Source organism: Ixodes scapularis, unplaced genomic scaffold, assembly GCF_016920785.2.
Source record: "Ixodes scapularis isolate PalLabHiFi unplaced genomic scaffold, ASM1692078v2 PGA_scaffold5__190_contigs__length_132052651, whole genome shotgun sequence".
Classification (NCBI taxonomy): Eukaryota; Metazoa; Arthropoda; class Arachnida; order Ixodida; family Ixodidae; genus Ixodes; species Ixodes scapularis.
In genome coordinates this window covers 84,905,406-84,913,729 of record NW_024609880.1, presented here as the reverse complement: position 1 = coordinate 84,913,729, position 8,324 = coordinate 84,905,406, and positions in this window count along the sequence as shown.

Genomic DNA, 8,324 nt, shown 5'->3' with positions numbered 1-8,324 from the left:
ACTGACTGTGTTTAAAACATAGTTTGGGTGGGCATTAATTTGAAATATTACGGTAAAAGGCTTCAGTCCACATTCCAACCCCATTTGCATAAATCTTCAGATAACCCAAGTTAAACCACAAAGTAAGAATCGCAGCCTTATACCCGTCAATATTGTGAAAAAGAGGACATATAAATACCGGCAGTGTCCTGTTGGTGAAGTGCTTCAGCTGCGCTTCTGCAGCACTAAGCTGTTCCATGTTGCGGAGAGCCATCAGGAACAGCTCGGGTGGTTCAGGCCCGGCCAGTTCCTGGGGCGTCACCTGTTCCCCAGGCCTCGCCTGCTCTCCCTGGTGCTTGAAAGACACCACGTGCCCGAGCACCTGCCCAACAGACTTGCAGTTCCCTGTTCTGCTGCTGTAGGTGCCCATTCTGGATGTGCAGGTCTATCACGGCCTAAGCAGCTGAGCGTCGAAGGCTGCAAGATAACCAAGGCATAAGAAAGCATTATCCATTTTGCTGATCAACATTATGCACTGATGATGCGAAGAAACTTTTTCAGAAACTTGGGTTTCAGGAAGTTTCAGAAGAACGCTTGAACCTTCAGGTGTTTCGGATGGTTTGGGTAGCTTTGGAACGGTTGCCAGACACAGTGAGTGTTTGAAATTTTTGTAAAAATATAAGAGACATTATAATTTGTATGCAATATTCATAAATGTAATAAAAAAATATGTTAATCAAATAAACTTTCTGAAAAGGAGACACGGCCCCAATTTTCAGAACGTCACAGTTTTGGCTTGTATGGTCAAAATGAATGCTCCCACAAAATTTTATGATGTTTTTTGACAATCAAAGGAAATAAAAATACTGATTCGTCGGCGACGCACGCGAGACGCGCTGCGCTTGGCTGCGATAAGCACCAGTTTAAAAATCTGATATATAGGTCCGTGCCTATTACGCCTAGCTTGGTGCCTGTACCCTTGTTGGAACTGCCATTTTCTGGGCTTTCAGGACGGCCTTTTTTTTAAACTATCAACCATCTAAGAATGGGAGAGAATCCCATTAAGAACACTTTCCCTGGTATAGAAAACAAAATTGGCTGCAAGCGGCTGCTCTGTGGTCACATGATACCTCACGCCTAGGCATATGACGCTTAAGAATGAATTGGCCCCGCCAGCAGCGTCTCGGCGAGCTAGCATGCCTCCACCAACACGGCACGGTCGCCCCCGGAGACCGCCTTGATCACCGGACACCGCGCGGTGCCAGCCACCAGTGCTAAATCCCCCCCCCCCCCCCCCCCAACACACACACTCACTCACGGATTAAGCGCGACGATGGAATGACGAGCGAGCGGGACGGTGAGACGACGCTCCTGACGCCCGACTCCTACTTCTATCTTCTCCCCCACTTTTCTCCCCTCACCCTACCCCAAGTCAGTGACAAATGCGCCTAGCGCGCGTACACGATTGACTCTATTTCCCCCCCCCCCCCCTTAATTTTACTTCAACGCTTACAACACGCGGAGGCCGCCGCCGAACGATCGCCGTCTCGCCGGGCTAGCGGCGCGACATTCGTCCATACTCGGCCGGGAGTCCCGAAGGTGCGCTCGAAGCGTGGAAACAGCGCGATGCAACGAAAGGCAAAGGGCATCTACACTACGAACGGGCAGAAGCCGATGCAAAAACGTGCGCGAACGTAAACAGAAAAGTGCCGCCGCTCGCCACTACGAAATAATACGCGGTCGCATCCCTTTCCTGCTGCTCGTACTTTCTCTTACTTGACGGCTACTCCGTCTTGCGGGACATTACGACGAAACGACCGTCGGGATACGGCGAAAGGCAGTCAACACCGTCGAGTCAACCACCAGCAAGCGTTGTTGAGCGGAAGCTGGTTCACTAGGCCTACATACGACGAAACCGACAGAACACGAAAATCAAAATCAAAGCACAGGCGGTAACTTCAAGCGACTTCTGCCCCGCATAGATTTACATTCAGCGCTTTCACTCGCCACCACGGTCACATACAATTTTTCAAACCTGGAGCCACCGTACCACTGTACCTGAACCATGCCGCGAACCACGCCAACGTCCCGCGCGCCATTTGTGTTTGCTCACCTTGTCCGGCTTTGGATTGGATGCTGGATCGGCTTTCTAGCAAAGTCTATCAACAGCTGGCTCGATGCTGGATGAGGTCTGTCCTATTCTAGACACGAAGTCGGAAATATATAATTGTGCTACTGTGCTACTCTATAAAAAAAAAAAAAAAAAAAAAAAAAAAAAAAAACGGGGGCACAAAGAAGTACACGACGCTTCGACGAAGTGCCCTCTGGAAACTAGTTGGCCACTCAGTTTCGGTTTCGATTGAGCAGCTTCCTTTCATGCTATCACGCCGTGACCGAATGCGCCGCTTGAGTTTTCGATGATCTGACTTTTCACGAACGTACAATACATTCATTCTCGAACGATACAAAACGAAACGAGAAAAGAGTCAAAGTACAGGCTAGCTGGTGGATGTTTTCATTTTGTCAACCATTTCGTCGTTTACCCTGAGACCTGTCTGTTTTTTCTGTTACTTCTGCTCTTCAAAAAAAAAAACCCAGTCTCAGGGTAAACGACGAAATGGTTGACAAAACGAAAACTGGGGCAATTTCCTTGCACACAAATTACTGCACACAAATTACTATGGTGTCTTCCTCGTGTCATCATATATCGCCCACTCAAATTTTACGCTGATAGGAGATTAGGTTTTCGCAAACGCTGAGGTCGGCTAGCTACGACGGAGGCTCTAACAAGCTTCTCCTACTCTTCGCTAGGCCTTTTTGGACGAGCTTTTACTGACGCCCAAGATTTGTGTCTGAACGGTGTTAATGAAATTAGCTCGGCATACTCAGTCAGGAAGAAAGCAAACACATAAATATTACGGCCATTAGCAAGCGTCAAATGCGCTTTGAATAATTTCGTTCCTTTGGCACACCGCATAGAGGTTCACGCCCGTCCGACGCACTTCCGGCGAACGGTGCGACATTCTTCACACAATTGCTCGACCTTTGCTTTCTTAAAACGGTTTGTGTGGGGGAATGTGCCTATATGATTGCAGAAAAAAATTATGTGCATACGCGATGTTGAATATTAGCGTAATGCAAGCGGGTGGGGACTTAGCTTCGTGCAGTGCTGGGGGTCAGTACATATAAGAGATAAGATGTGTGTTCAAATTGAGCTTTTCAATGGCGCCTCCAAGTTTTACCTCACGTACTCAGGCGTATTAAGAAAAACAGTAGTTGCAAAAAATATTATTTCGTCTATGGACACATAAAACAAACAAACTTCCTGACCAGCTGTAAAGGTGCGAGCTCGATGTATGCAAACTTATTGGTCGTTACAGCTTGTTGACTCGTACACAAGCAAGATACCCGTGCTACGCAGCGTCGAGATTCCCAGCACTGGCTCGTTCACATATATCTCGAAACGCAAACAGAAAGGCTCGATAGAGTATAAAAATACAACAAGCATGTGTGAAGGCAAGCTATACGTCTCGGGCTTGTGCTATAGATTCGAGGTCTGACCATTTAGGTTAGTTTAGAGACCAAAAATGATGCTCTCGAGACCAAAAACCTTGAGATCACGGCCGTTAATAGTCCACGCTGCCGATCGAAACCGAAGCCATGCCACTCTCCTCCCTGGCCAACTAGTTCCCAAAGAGCAACGCGCGCCGTGTTGCACGCAGGGGTTTGTGGAAGTAGTGACCCTTTCTGGATGAATATAGCGTGCACGTGATGTTTCGATCATAGAGTTATTATAATGTACGCTAGAGGTTCAAGTGGCGCTAGTGTGCTGACGCAAATTGAAGCAGACAGCAACCAGTCTAAAATTGACTTCCGGTAATGCATTTCTATGGGAAAAAGCGAGTGCATTTTCTCTCTGCGCTCGATCATAAGAGCAAATATCCCGAATAATTCGTACGTACTAGATAGCTTAGAACATTTCTCAGTCAGGCCGACGAAATAATAGTTCAGTTACGGTGTTTTTCTTTCAAATTCATCGCATTAAATATGGTGCTAAAACAGCTTCGTACGTGTATTTATCTGCACTGTCGGACACTGTTAGCGCGAACACGACGTCGGCGCTTTTCAGCGTGGGGGATATACGTGCCAAACGAACGAAGAACATCTGGAAATTGAGAAAGACGGCAAGAACTACGCAGTAACACCGGATAATTGAAGGCCACGTAATCTATTCCTATTTTAAATAAGTAAGCACCGTTTTATTCTTTCTGCTCTGAGCGAAGCTGCTTGTTCTACGTTCGAAATATCACTCGCACGCTCGAAATCTTCGAGAACAATTGCCCGATAAAAGCTGCCCGGCAGAGAAAACAATACGAAGAGACAACTTTTATACTAGATAACATAAAGTATAAAACAGAGAGAGGACGAAACACAGACGAGTACATTGTCCTCTCTCTGTTTTATACTTTCTGTTATCTAGTGCATCGTACCAACACGCTCGTTAGGAATATAACTTTTATAGTCCACGGACTTTATTCTCTACGTTTTGAACGTTTTTATCCGCTCATGCACGACGGGGTCATTTTTATATAGTGACAGGACTGGCATATTATCAATATATAAGCGTCACCGGATTGCTGGCGAGCCTTGAACACACTCTACATTCCTTTCGATTGTAATTTTGCTTCGAATCGTCGCTTGTTTTTACACACCTGCTGCGGAACACACGTTTGGGACTGAAATGTAGCGAAGTTAAACATCGGTCACTGATGAAGAAAAATGCGCTAACGAAAGCAATTACACTTTTACAGTGTTAATCAAGGTACATACTATTCGGTACGACCCAAATAACCAAAGTGTTCCGTGTTATTTTCCGGCGAAGAGACAAAATGCACGCGCGCTTTCCCATAGGAATACACGGGAAGACTGGAAAAGTAGACTGGTTGCTGTCTGCTTCAATTTGCGTCACGGAAGTCGCATAGACACTAGCGCCAGTTGAACCTCTAGCGTACATTATAATAACTCTATGGTTTCGATTACGATCATGCCATAGAGATCATATACTAACTCTAGAGGAAAAGGTCCGCCATTTTCCCATACATTCTGGCTGCCGCAAGCTGCGGGTCATGCAGGCAGACCCTCGGTGTCCCAAACACGGTTACATCATCAGAGCAGTTTCGTGAACTTACCGGTGGAAAGATATTCGCGTTCCTTTCGAATGTTTCTTTTTGCATAGCGCGCAGATGTACGGCCTGGCGTTAGCGCTAAACTAAACCATATACCCGGCTTCGCCGGTGGGGCGCGGCTGGGCGCGGTTGAGGAATACGAAACTGCGCAACTACCAGATTTTCAAAATTTCGACAGAAGGGAAGTTAATGCAGCGTAATGACTTTATTGCTTTTTATAAGCTTTAGAATAGCTCAGAATTTAGTTTACAACGTTAAATTATCATTGTTTATATTGCTGAGAGTTTTCACTCTTCGCGTTTACCATGGCAACGTTGCTTTCTTTCTCTCGTGTTCTGTCGCTCTCTTTCGCGATCGTTCACTCGGGACCCCGAGTGTCGGCGCACGGGATTTGCCACTCCTCCTCACCCACCTTTACCCCCCTGCGATCATGCAGAATGATGTAAAAAACAAATGTGCCGCCCAAAATGTGTCTTCCTCGGACAGACCGCTCGGACCCGGAGTAGTTCTCCGGGCAGCCTTCTTCGGGGGGGTCACTCGCAACATTTCAGTTTCGTTATCAACGTTGCCGCGGGGAAATGAAGGAGTTTCGCTGTTTTTTTGTTTCGATTGCTGGGTGGGCTCTTATGCTGTGCTTGCTTTCGCTCCTCTTGTCATGACCGACTGGCCCGAGCATACTGCGGCGCTGACATCGTCTAATAAAACGCAGTAGCAGCGAAATCAGCGACAGCGACGAAGATACCAGCTTAGCTCCAGCTCGAGTGACGACGAGGCAGCCGTTCTCGGCAAAGTCTTTGCCGACTCATTCGCCTTGCCAGCGAAGAGGCCCAAGATATGGCGTTACGTCGAAGACGTTGTGCACACCTATTCGGATGAAGAGCTAGGTATGTCGTTTGCTAGAAGACAATGCGACAAATTCCCCTCAGATGGAACTCGCCTACGGAGATGACGGTCGCTTTACGGCATGCGTGTTTGGTATTGCTTAACAGCCCCTTTGCAAAACGTACAGCGCCACGACGGCAGGACATTTTATCAAAGCATGAAGTTCCGATCAGAACTTCATGCTTTCAGCAAAATAGCAATGGGAACCGAAACTGTTAAAGGCGAGGGCAGACGCTATGAAAGCGGTGGCAGCGCGTGCAACTGGGTGGATCGCTTACTGAGGCCGACCGCTGAACGACCGCTTGCGCGGAGCGCTCGGCATCTGCCTGGGCAAAGGGCTGGATCGCGCATCCCCGCTTGGTCGCTGCAGCTGCAGCACGAGAGTGAAGCCACCGATCGGCGATTTTGCATGTTGAAAAATCGTGTTTTTGGAGCGTTTCGGAGGCTGGCGGCAACATGCTGAAGACACGTTTTCTACTCGTTCGTAGTTAATCGTCGAAGAAGCTCTTTAAAACCCTGTGTAAGCCCTGAGACTTGCCGCTGAGAACATGTGGAAATGTTTGCGGAAGCGCAGTGCCGCAGTAAAAATGCCCAACTCATCGAAAGCAAGTTTCGCCGCCACGATGCAACGCGCAGGTCACGAGTGACCCGCGCGTTGCATCATTGGACTTTTTCCATAATGCAACGGCGGGACCCTTGTGACGTCACATGTGACGTCAATTGTGATGTCATTATAGGAGACGTCCCATAATGCAATGCGCGGGTCACGAATGAGACTGCACATTGCATTATACGACGTTTCCCATAACTCAACGCGTGGTTACGCCGACGGCGACGTTGGCGTCGCCGACCCGCGCGTGGCATCATGACACGCTTCCCATAATGCAATGCGCGGGTCACAAATGAGACGGCGCGTTGCATTATGGGACGTTTCCCATAACCCAACGCGCGGTTACGCCGACGGAGATGTTGGCGTCGCCGTCGTCGACCGCGCGTTGCATCATGGGACGCTTCCCATAATGCAACGCGCACACGCTGTCATTATGGGAAAGGCCCCATAATGCAATGCGCGGGTCACGAGTGAGACCCGCGCGTTGCATTATTGGACGTTTCCCATAATGCAACGCGCGGTTACGCCGACGGCGACTGCGACGGCGATGCCGCTCAAGCCGGAAACGGGCGTCTAAGAGCTGCTCTCTAAAAAATTAATAGATGTAAACCAAATTGAATTTTCATTCCACAGACATGTTTGATCCCGTCTTTTTTAACAAAACTGAAATAAGCCTTTGTTAACTGGTTTAAGGATGATGCGGCGTTAATACAAGGCCAAGGATAATATTAGGTGTCACCTTTTAGCATATTGAAGACATGTCCAACCTAACGGTCATTTGTAACCATCATATAGTTTCTATATCAGCGAAAAAGCCATGTCGGTTACATATCAAAACTTGCACGGCTCGAATGGCTTGTGAAAGCAGCGAAAAAACGATGTCGGTCAGTCATCGAAAACTCCGTGGCTGAACTGGCCGGTGATTACAGAAAGAAAACGATGTCGGCCAGTCAGCGGAGACTCCACGGCTAGACTGGCCGCTGACTACAGCAAGAAAACGATGTCGGCCAGTCACCGGAAACTCTATGGCTAGAGTGGCCAGTGACTACAGCAAGAAAACGATATCGGCCAGTCACCGGAAACTCCATGGCTAGGCTGGCCGGTGACTACAGCAAGAAAACGATGTCGGCCAGTCACCGGAAACTCCATGGCTAGACTGGCCAGCGACTACAGCAAGAAAACGATATCGGCCAGTCACCGGAAACTCCACGGCTAGACGGGCCGGTGACTACAGCAAGAAAACGATGTCGGCCGGTATCGGGAACTTTCCGGCTGGCGCTGGCCAGTTTAGACAACGAGTCCCCGATATCGGCCGGGACCGGTTTCTTACCGGCGTCCCTGGCCGGGATCCGCCGTACAGCTCCCGGTACTGGCTGACGTAATCCCACTATCGGCCGACATGGTGTGCTACCTGGGTTTCGACGATAATTGAACTGTCGAGGCTGTTATGCATCTTAAAGTGTTTTCATTGTCTTTTTTTTAGTACAACAGGCGTGCTTGACAAAAGCTTCAGGCTTGTGTGTGTGAGTTTCCTTTGACTTTCATGTCCCATTTGTCTGATTTTCGTGTGACTTTAGTGTGACTTTCAGTTTTCGTGATTGTTTTTTCATAGTGACAACTGACGCCATTTCTGCTCAAGTCCTCCAATTTTTTTTCTTTCTTTTTTT